We start from the raw sequence: 11,615 nt of genomic DNA on the forward strand, positions 1-11,615 counted from the left end.
TGGAAGCAGACAAGATAACCAGGCAAAAGTTGGGAGCATAGGGGTGGGAGTGTGTTGGGGGGAATGGCAGAGGGGAAGAAAAAGGGAGAAGGGAAGGGTTGGGGAGAGCTTGGGGGAGTGGGATGATTAAGATGGAGGAAGAATGGGAGCAGGGAAGATGATATCTTAATTAAGGGGGGCATTGTGGGGTTGGCAAGAGGCTTAACTCTAGAGGGGCTCCCAGGTGTCCATGGGGATTTCTCCAGCTAGGAGCCTGGGCAGTGGAGGAGAGGGTGCCTGAAATGGCCTTGTCCTGTAGTCAAGCTAAGGACTATCTTGAATATTACCATAGAACCTTCCTCTGGTGAAAGATGGAGATAGAGACAAAGACCCACATCAGAGCACTGGACTGAGCTCCCAAGGGCCAATTGAAGAGCAGAAGGAGGGAGAAGATGAGCAAAGAAGTCAGAACCATGTGGGGTTGGTCCACCCATTGAGACAGTGTGCCTGATCTAATGAGAACTCACCAAATCCAGCTGGAATGAGACTGAACGAGCATGGGATCAAACTGGACCCTCTGAATGTGGCTGACAATTGGGGCAGACTGAAAAGCCAATGATAATAGCACTGGGATTTGTCTCTAATGCATGTATTGGGTTTTTGGGGATCCTGTTCTATTTGGAAACACACCTCCCTAAGCCTGAATGGAAGGGGGAGGGCCTTGGACTTCCCACAGGACAGGGAACCCTGCCCTCTCTTAGGACTGGAGGAGGAGGGGAAAGAAGGAGTGAGGGAGTGTGAGGGATGTGGGAGGGAGGAAGTGGAAATTTTGAATGGTATTTTTTATAAAGTATTAAAAATATTATTAGAGAAAAAAAACTAACCTTGCCCTTCAGGTGGGCAATTAGCATCTCTGTCTCTCCTGTAGAGCATCGAATTAAATCTTTTTGTTTCGTGATTTATTTATAAGACTAAGAAGTTTTTTGCAGCCGGGCAGTGGTGGTGCACCCCTTTAATCCCAGCACTCAGGAAGTAAAGGCAGGTGGATCTCTGAGTTCTAGATCAGCCTGGTCTACAGTAAGTTCCAGGCCAGCCAAGAGTGCTGCACAAAGAAACCCTGTTTTTAAAAATATTTTTTTGCTTTTATTATTTTTGTATACATGCTTATTAATCCCAGTTTTTAATCAAACTTCTGTTCTATTGCTAATTGCCTGGCTTTTGTTGAATGACATTATTTTAATACTTAAACTATAAATGCGTGTGTGTAAATACAAGTGTGCCAAGTAAATACAGCTTCTTACAGAAACCAAAAAAAAAATCTTTTTGTTTCAAAATAAATAAATAAATAAGGGACCGGGCCAAAATAAATAAATAAAATAGAATGAAATAAAATAAAATAAAAACACTCTGCTCGATACTGAAGTTTCAAAGGCAGCCAGAGTTTGAAACAGGTAGGACCTTGTCTCAAAAGGAAAAAAAAAAAAACTTTTCTTACTTAGGGCTTTTATTGTTGCTATGAAACAACATGACCAGAATGCAAGTTGGGAAAGAAAGGGTTTCTTTGGCTTACACTTCAGCATTGCTATTTATCACTAAAGGTAGTCAGGACAGGAACACAAGCAGAGTAGGATGCTAGAGGTGCGACCTGATGCAGAAGCCATGGACAAGTGCTGCTAACTGACTTCCCCTGGCTTGCTCAGCCTGTTTTCTTACAGAACTGAGGACCAGCAGCCCAGCCATAGCACCACCCACAGTGGGTTGGCCCTCTGCTGTAGATCACAACTTGAGAAAATGCCTTACAGCTGGATTTCATGAAGGCATTTCCTCAACTGAGGTTCCTTCCTGTCTAATGATTCTAGCTTGTGTCAAGTTGTCACAAAACCAGCCAGGAAATCTCTGTTATTTAAGACATGATTAACAATGAGACTACAGTTCAGAGTCTGAACAGAGAGAAGAAAGATGAAGACAAGAGGAAACTCATCTATTGCTAATCTATAGGAATCACAGAACATGTTTGTATTATTTTTCATGAACCAGGACCACAGAAAGGCTCAACAGAGACAGAAAGCCCCTGTCAGTTTCTGTTAACTCCATCCCTTAGGCAATATAATCACCACTCAGAAGAGAGGCTGCAATATGGTCAGGACAGCCTGAGGGTCACACACCAAAGCAGAAGGTCTTCGGTTGAATCTTCGTTGGTCAAGTTCTTGCCTAATTTACCTAATATACACAGTGACCCATATTCTATGTCTATCAGCATATGGATGGTGTCATTGATCAGGTCAACAACACCAGCACTAGGAGAATAGAAGCAGAGAGATCATAAATTCAAGATTATGCCTGGTTACACAGTAAGTTCAAGGACAGTCTGAAATATGTGAGAACTTGTCTCAAAAAATACTGAAAATCAAGTTTTCAGGAAAGTCAAGTTGTCAAGAAAAATGGAAATTAAAAAGAAAATGAGGTAGGAGAGAAGAGAAGAGGGAATAGATCACTATATTGGAGCAGAGATGCAGAGTGGGCCTGGGATGGGGCATATATGGTTAGTTAGTTTGGATCAGAGAGTGAGCCTGAAGGACAGTGTTTTTAGGCAGTTACTCACCTGTCACCACCAGCTCCAGACTGTCATTACTTCGTGACCATTCACTTCCCCTAAAGTATTCACAGAAGTAAAGCCCAGCATTACTCTGTGTTATATTCTTCAGACTGAATTCAAACACCTCCTGGGCTCCCTGTGGGGTACCATCATACCACACAGTTCTGGGAACAATATGGTCTAGACGAACAGTGATCACTCCTGGAGGGATCCTGCAGAAGATGGTTACATCACTACCTTTGGAAACCACAGCTCCTGGAACTGCCCAGATGGAAGGCTGGGGTGGTGGCCCTGGAGAGACACAGGAAAAACTGCTAATAAACCGATACCAGGAGAGCCACATTCCCAAAGACTCCCGAGTAGCTCCCACAAAAATTGTAATCAACAAACTGCCCCACAGACAAGCCCACAGGCCAGTACAGTGGGGACAATTCCTCAGTTGATGTCCCTTCCTGCCATATGACTCTAGCTTGTATCCTGTAGAAAGAAAGCTAACAAGAGTGAAGTGTCATCATTTTCAGAATTGTGCCCTGGCCTAGTTCCAAAGGACTAATCATCTTTACTGTTCCCAAACAATGCCAGAATAACCCTCGTACCTTAACGCTATCAGTGGCGTCTCTACTTGTGTCCTATCAGCCCAGGAATGAACCCTGTGGGCTGCCATTCTTATCACCAAATCGTCCCATTTCTCTGGGATATTCAAGGGAAAATCCATTCAAATCAATGACGTATGTCTGACTTTGTCTCTTGTGTCCATGAAAAACCCAAACACTATTCCCACCTCCAAAGTCACAAAAAGCCTGGGAGCCTCTGAAAATAAATGAATCCCATCTATGCAACACACACACTAGACAGTATTTTGTTCAACTCTGTTTCATGGATGACAAGCCTTAGCAAGGGCAGAATCAGTAAGAGAGCAAGGCAAAGCCCAAATGAGAAGAGATAGGAAGAAAAGGGAAACAAATTCAAAATCAAATATCTATATCCTCAGGAGGACACATGTGTGCAGTTGCCCCCTCCTCTGTGCCATTTATTCAATATCCTTCTGAGACACATATCATGCAGGCTTTGCTGGAGCACAGTCTAGAATCCCCAACCCAGAGATGGCTACAGTATTAAGTACGGATCATTAAGTAAGTGTGCCAGTGGATGCCAGTGAAAAATCCCATCTCAGCCCTCCCTCCTTTCTTTGGCGGCATAGTGCCTCCCTGCTCAGCCTGCTAGGGCGCTGGGACCGAACCCGAACCGGGAGGACAAAGGGGTGACCGGTAGCTCCTTTGTTCCCATAGCCTGCCCGCAGCAAGCAGGGTGGGCCCTTTGTTAGCGAACTAACCAAGCAGCGCGGAGTTTCGATCTGGGCACTGAGTGAAACATCATTGTGGTGAGTGAGTGCTGCGGCAGCTGGGAACATACCTCAGCCCGCCCACACTTCCTGGCCATCCTACAGGGGCTATACTGCCCATACCTCCTCTCTCTTCCTATCCTATTCAGCTTACATCCAGATCCCCCCACCCCCTGTCTCCCTCCCTCCCTCCCTTCTTTGGCGGCATAGTGCCTCCCTGCTCAGCCTGCTAGGGCGCTGGGACCAAACCCGAACCTGGAGGACAAAGGGGTGGCCGGTAGATCCTTTGTTCCCATAGCCTGCCCACAGCGAGCAGGGTGGGCCCTTTGTTCGCGAGCTAACCAAGCAGCATGGAGTTTCGATCTGGGCACCAAGTGAAATATCATTGTGGTGAGTGAGTGCTGCAGCAGCTGGGAACATACCTCAGCCCGCCCACACTTCCTGGCCATCCTACAGGGGCTATACTGCCCATACCTCCTCTCTCTTCCTATCCCATTCAGCTTACATCCAGATCCACACACCCCCTGTCTCCCTCCCTAACTCCCTTCTTTGGCGGCATAGTGCCTCCCTGCTCAGCCTGCTAGGGCGCTGGGACCGAACCCGAACTGGGAGGACAAAGGGGTGGCCAGTAGCTCCTTTGTTCCCATAGCCTGCAAGCAGGGTGGATCCTTTGTTCGCGAGCTAACCAAGCAGCGCGGAGTTTCGATCTGGGCCCCAAGTGAAACATCATTGTGGAGAAACATCTCTGGGGAGTGACATCACTGGGAAGGTACATCAGTGGGCAAGAAGACCTGATCCTGTAAAAGAAGATCCAAAGGGGAGGATTGGGAGGAAGAGATGGGCCAATGCAGGAATTCTCCCAACAATCTGAAAAACAACACGAAACCACCAGAAGAAAGTGACCTCACAAGAGGAGGACATGAACACCTTAATCAAGAAGAAGTAGAAAAAACTGACTTCATGAAAGTGATTGACACCCTTAAACAGCATATAAAAAACGCCCGTATAGAAATGGGTGAGAAGTATAACAGAAAGTTCGAGGAATTGAGTAAATCAGTGAATGATGCCCTAGGAAACCAAGGAAAAACAATCAAGCAGATAAAGGAAACAGTTCATGACTTGAAAACTGAAATGAGGCAAAGAAGAAAACACAAACAGAGGGCCGGCTGGACATGGAAAATCTAGGTAAACGAATAGAGACTACAGAATCAAGCATAACCAGCAGAATACAAGAGATAGAAGAAAGAATCTCAGATTCTGAGAATAACATAGAGAAAATAAACGCTCTGATCAAAGAAAACAGCAAGTCCAACAAACTCTCATCACAAAACGTTCAGGAAATATGGGACACAATAAAAAAAAACCAAACCTAAGAATAATTGGAGTAGAAGAAGGAGAAGAAGAGCAGCTCAAAGATTCAGAAAATATACTTAATAAAATTTAGAAGAAAACTTTCCCAACCGGAAGGCAGATGTACCTATGAAGGTTCAAGAAGCATACAGAACACCAAATAGGCTGGATCAAAAGAAAAAATCCCCTCGCCATATAATAATCAAAACACAAAATATACAGAATAAAGAAAGAATATTAAGAGCCGCAAAGGAAAATGGCCAAGTTACTTATAAAGGTAAACCTATCAGACTTACACCGGACTTCTCTATGGAAACCATGAAAGCCAGAAGGTCCTGGATAGATGTACTCCAAAAACTAAGAGACCACGGATGCAATCCCAGACTACTATATCCTGCCAAACTTTCATTCCCTATAAATGGTAAAAACAAAATTTTCCAGGATAAAAACAAATTTAAACAATACGTAGCCACAAATCCAGCCTTACAGAAAATAATAGAAGGAAAATCACTAACCAAGGAGTCCAACAATGACCACAATAACTCAGAAATCTAGAGACCCTTCACAAGCGCAAATCAAAGAAGGAAAACACACAAACCCTACTACTAAAAAAGTGACCGGAGTTAACAACCACTGGTCATTAATATCACTTAATATCAATGGGCTCAACTAACCTATAAAAAGGCACAGGCTAAGAGATTGGATAAGAAAACAGGATCCAACATTCTGCTGTCTACAAGAAACACACCTCAACCACAAAGACAGTCACCTACTCAGATTAAAGGGCTGGGAAAAGGCTTATCAAGCAGATGGACCTAAGAAACAAGCAGGTGTGGCCATACTAATTTCTAACAAAGCTGACTTCAAAATTAAATCAATCAGAAGAGATGGAGAGGGGTATTTTATACTCATAACAGGAACAATTCAACAGGAAGAAGTCTCAATCCTGAATATCTATGCCCCTAATATAAAAGCACCCACGTACGTAAAAGAAACATTACTAAAACTCAAGGCAGCCATCAAACAGCACACACTAATAATAGGAGACTTCAACACTCCTCTCTCACCAATGGACAGGTTAATCAGACAGAAACCTAACAGAGAAATTAGAGAATTAATGGAGGTAATGAAGCAAATGGACTTAACAGACATCTATAGATTATTCCACCCAAAGAGGAAAGAATATACCTTCTTCTCTGCAGCTCATGGAACCGTCTCGAAAATTGACCACATACTCGGTAACAAAGCTAACTTACACAGTTACAAAAAAATATTAGTAACCACCTGTGTCTTATCAGATCACCATGGATTAAAGTTAGAATTCAACAACAATGCTACCCCCAGAAAGCCTACAAACTCATGGAAACTGAACAGTCAACTACGGAACCATACCTGCATTAAGGAAGAAATAAAGAAAGAAATTAAAGTCTTCCTTGAATTCAATGAAAATAAAGAAACAACATACTCGAACTTATGGGACACTATGAAAGCAGTCCTGAGAGGAAAGTTCATAGCACTAAGTGCCCACCTAAAGAAAACAAAGAAAGCACATATTGGAGACTTAACAGCCCATTTGAAAGCTCTAGAAAAAAAGAAGCAGACTCACCTAGGAGGAGTAGAAGACTGGAAATAATCAAACTGAGGGCTGAAATCAACAAAATAGAAACACAGTAAACAATCCAAAGAATCAATGAAACAAAAATCTGGTTCCTGGAGAAAACCAACAAGATTGATAAACCCCTATCCAAACTAATCAAACGACAGAGAGAGAACACACAAATTAATAAGATCAGAAATGAAAAGGGGGACATAACCACAGACACACAGGAAATTCAGAGAGTCATTGATCTTACTACAAAAGCCTGTATGCCACAAACTGGAAAATGTAAAAGAAATGGACACTTTTTTAGATAAATACCATTGACCAAAAATTACCAGGACCAGGTGAACAATCTAAACAGACCTGTCAGTCGCGAAGAATTAGAAGCTGTTATCAAAAACCTCCCTACCAAAAAAAGCCCAGGACAAGATGGTTTCAATGCAGAATTCTACCAGAACATCCAAGAAGACCTAATACCTATACTCCTTAATGTATTCCACAATATAGAAACAGAAGGGTCACTACCAAATTCCTTTTATGAAGCCACAATTACTCTGATACCAAAACCACTCAAAGACTCAACCAGGAAAGAAAACTACAGGCGAATCTCACTCATGAATAGCGACGCAAAAATCCTCAACAAAATACTGGCAAATCAAATCCAAGAACAGATCCTAAAAATTATCCATTATGATCAAGTAGGCTTCATTCCTCAGATGCAGGGCTGGTTCAACATACGAAAATCTATCAATGTAATCCAGCATATAAATAAACTGAAAGAAAAAAACCTTATGATCATTTCATTAGATGCTGAAAAAGCATTTGACAAAATTCAACATCCATTTATATTAAAAGTCTTGGAGAGATTAGGGATACAAGGGTCATACATAAATATAATAAAAGCTATATACAGCAAGCCGACAGCTAACATCAAATTAAACGGAGAGAAACTCAAAGACATCCAGCATAACTCAGGAACACGGCAAGGCTGTCCACTCTCGCCATACCTCTTCAATATAGTACTTGAAGTTCTAGCAATAGCAATAAGAAAACATAAGGGGATCAAGGGGATTCGAATTGGAAAGGAAGAAGTTAAACTTTCGTTATTTGCAGATGATATGATAGTGTACATAAGCGACCACCAAAACTCCACCAAAGAACTTATACAGCTGATAAACAGCTTAGTAATGTGGCAGGATACAAGATCAACTCCAAAAATCAGTCGCCCTCTTATACACAAAGGATATGGAAGCAGAGAGGGAAATCAGAGAAGCTTCACCTTTCACGATAGCCACAAACAGCATAAAATATCTTGGGGTAAATCTAACCAAGGAAGTGAAAGATCTATTTGACAAGAACTTTAAGGCATTGAAGAAAGAAGTTGAAGAGGATACCAAAAAATGGATGGATCTCCCTTGCTCTTGGATTGGGAGGATCAACATAATAAAAATGGCAATTCTACCAAAGGCAATTTATAGATTCAATGCAATCCCATCAGGATCCCATCAAAATTCTTCACAGATCATGAGAGGACAATAATCAACTTTATATGGAAAAACAAAAAACCCAGGATAGCCAAAACAATCCTATACAATAAAGGATTGTCTGGAGGCATTACCATCTCTGACTTCAAACTCTATTACAGAGCTACAGTAATGAAAACAGTGTGGTACTGGCATAAAAACAGAGAAGTCGACCAATCGAATCGTATAGAAGACCCGAATTTTCACCCACAAACCTATGAACAGCTCATTTTTGATAAAGGAGCCAAAAGTATACAATGGAAGAAAGAAAGCATCTTCAACAAATGGTGCTGGCATAACTGGATGTCAACCTGTAGAAGAATGAAAAGAGACCCATATCTATCACCGTGCACAAAACTCAAGTCCAAATGGATTAAAGACCTCAATATCAGCCCGAACACACTGAACCTGATAGAAGAGAAAGTGGGAAGTACCCTACAGGAGATGGGCACAGGAGATCGCTTCCTATGTGTAACCCCAACAGCAGAGACATTAAGGGAAACATTGAATAAATGGGACCTCCTGAGACTGAGAAGCTTCTGTAAAGCAAAGGACATGGTCACTAAGACACAAAGGCAACCTACTGACTGGGAGAAGATCTTCACCAACCCCCCAACAGACAAAGGTCTGATCTCCAAAATATATAGAGAACTCAAGAAACTAGACTTTAAAATGCTAATTAACCCAATTAAAAAATGGGCACTGAACTGAACAGAGAATTCTCAACAGAAGAAGTTCAAATGGCCAAAAGACACTTAAGGTCATGCTCAACTTCCTTAGCAATCAGGGAAACGCAAATCAAAACAACTTTGAGATATCATCTTACACCTGTCAGAATGGCTAAAGTCAAAAAAACCAAGGACAACATTTGCTGGAGAGGCTGTGGAGGAACGGGTACCCTCATCCATTGCTGGTGGGAATGCAATCTTGTGCAACCACTGTGGAAGTCAGTGTTTCGGTTTCTCAGGAAATTCAGGATCAACTTACCCCAGGACCCAGCAATACCACTCCTGGGAATATACCCAAGAGATGCTCTATCATATGACAAAAGCATTTGTTCAACTATGTTCATAGCAGTATTATTTGTAATAGCCAGAACCTGGAAACAACCTAGATGCCCTTCAATGGAAGAATGGATGAAGAAAGTATGGAATATATACACGCTAGAATACTACGCTGTGGTAAAAAACAATGACTTCTCGAATTTTGCATGCAAATGGATGGAAATAGAAAACACTATCCTGAGTGAGGTGTCCCAGACCCAAAAAGATGAACATGGGATGTACTCGCTCATAATTGGTTTCTAGCCATCAATAAGGGTCACGGAGTCTACAATAGGTGAACCTCAAGAAGCTAAGTAAGAAGGTGAACCCAAGGAAAAACATATAGTTATCCTTTGGCTAAGGGAAGTAGACCAAATTGCCAGGGAGAAAATGCGATCTTGGGGGTGGGGTGGGATGGGGGTAAGGGGAGATGGGGAGAGAAAAGGTAGAAGGAAAGGAGGGGGGACCTGGGGAAACAGGAGAATTGGGATAAAGGAAAGGTGGATAGGGGAGCACGGAACCACAATTCTTAGTTAAGGGAGCCACTTTAGGGTGGGCAAGAGACTTGACCCTAGAGGGGCTCCCAAGTGCCCAAGATGAGGTTCCCAGTTAGTTCCTTAGGCAGCTGAGGATTGGGAACCTGAAATGACCCTATCCTAGAGCAATACTGACGAATATCTTGCATATCATCATAGAATCTTCATCTGGTGATGGATAGAGATAGAGACAGAGACCACACAGGAGCACTGGACTGAGCTCCCAAGGTCCCAATGAGGAGCAGAAGGAGGGAGAACATGAACAAAGAAGTCGGGACCACGAGGGGAGCACCCACCCACTGAGACAGTGGAGCTGATCTACTGGGAGCTCACCAAGGCCAGCTGGACTGTGACCGAAAAAGCATGGGATAAAACTGGACTCTGAACATGGCGAATAATGAGGGCTGATGAGACATCAAGGACAATGGCACGGGGTTTTGACCCTACTTAATGTGCTGGCTTTGTGGGAGCCTAGCCAGTTTGGATGTTCACCTTCCTAGATATGGATTGAGGGGGGAGGACCTAGGACTTACCACAGGGCAGGGAACCCGGACTGCTCTGTGGACTGGAGAGGGAGGGGGAGAGGAGTGGGGTGAGGGGGAGAAGGGTGGGAGGAGGGGGAGAAGGGTGGGAGGAGGGGGAGGGAAATGGGAGGCTGGGAGGAGGTGGAAACTTGTTTTTTGTTTATGTTTTTTTTTCTTCTTTTCTCAATAAAAACAAAAAAGAAAAAAAAATTCCATCTCAGGATCTGCACAAGATGCTTCAAGCTCCTCCCATGCTACGCCCAGCCAACTTAGTTCCCCAGGGCAAAAACAGAGAACAGACTCACCATACTGTGCCCAGGTCCTCTGCAACATTAAAAACACTGAAAATAGAGCAAAAGACTGATGAGGGAAATCTGTCCTGTTATAAACTGACCCAGATCCCAGAGCTCAGATCAAAACACCAGGTCCCGATGGGCAGGCTGATGTCAAGGAAGACTCCTCTGCAGCCACTAGACCAGGTCTTCATAGAGGAAGAGTTCTATGAGAGGAGCCCAGGTTATAAAACTGGGACTCTGTATTCACTACCACGATAGCTAAAAATGATGACCCCTGACACACTTACCAAGTCCAGGAAGAGCAGCTCCAAGGACCATGGCAGTGTCTCATGCCAGATCTCCACAGAAACAGCACGTGGAACTGGTGATAGAGTCTGCACAGTGGGACACAACTACAGGATAGAACAAACTGTAGCCCGGAATGCTGTCAGGATGAGGACACCCAGTACATACAGAAAGTGGATATGCTCTTTCTCAAGACTTGATGCTGACACATTTCAACACCAAAGCTCAGGGCTAAGCAACAGTTCCTCTATATACTTCCTTTACTTTTTTTTTATCTTTGGTGTATATTTATTTTTGTTGGTTTTTTTCATTTGTTTATTTTTTATTGAATTATACTTCTTTTACTTCCCTCACTGCCTCTCCCTTCCCCTTCAACCCTCTCCCAAGGTCCTCATGCTCCCAATTTACTCATGAGATCTTGTCCTTTTATACCTGCCATGTAGATTAGATCCATGTATGTCTCTCTTAGGGTCCTCATTGTTGTCTAGGTTCTCTGGGATTGTGATTTATAGGCTGGTTTTCTTTGTTTTATGTTTAAAAA

The 11,615-nt window shown here is 43.0% G+C and overlaps 1 long non-coding RNA gene across 1 annotated transcript; it reads right to left on the reverse strand.

The window, feature by feature from the left end:
• Positions 1 to 2,774: 2,774 nt before the first annotated feature.
• LOC121449187 lies at positions 2,775 to 11,142 on the reverse strand. The gene is made up of 3 exons (XR_005974500.1): positions 11,077 to 11,142; positions 10,799 to 10,834; positions 2,775 to 2,866 (listed from the first exon to the last, which is right to left on the reverse strand). It is a non-coding gene; the product is annotated as an uncharacterized LOC121449187 (long non-coding RNA).
• Positions 11,143 to 11,615: the final 473 nt, after the last annotated feature.

Source organism: Microtus oregoni, unplaced genomic scaffold (genome assembly GCF_018167655.1).
Source record: "Microtus oregoni isolate MIOR12 unplaced genomic scaffold, Mior012 000006F_ref0000085, whole genome shotgun sequence".
Lineage (NCBI taxonomy): Eukaryota > Metazoa > Chordata > Mammalia > Rodentia > Cricetidae > Microtus > Microtus oregoni.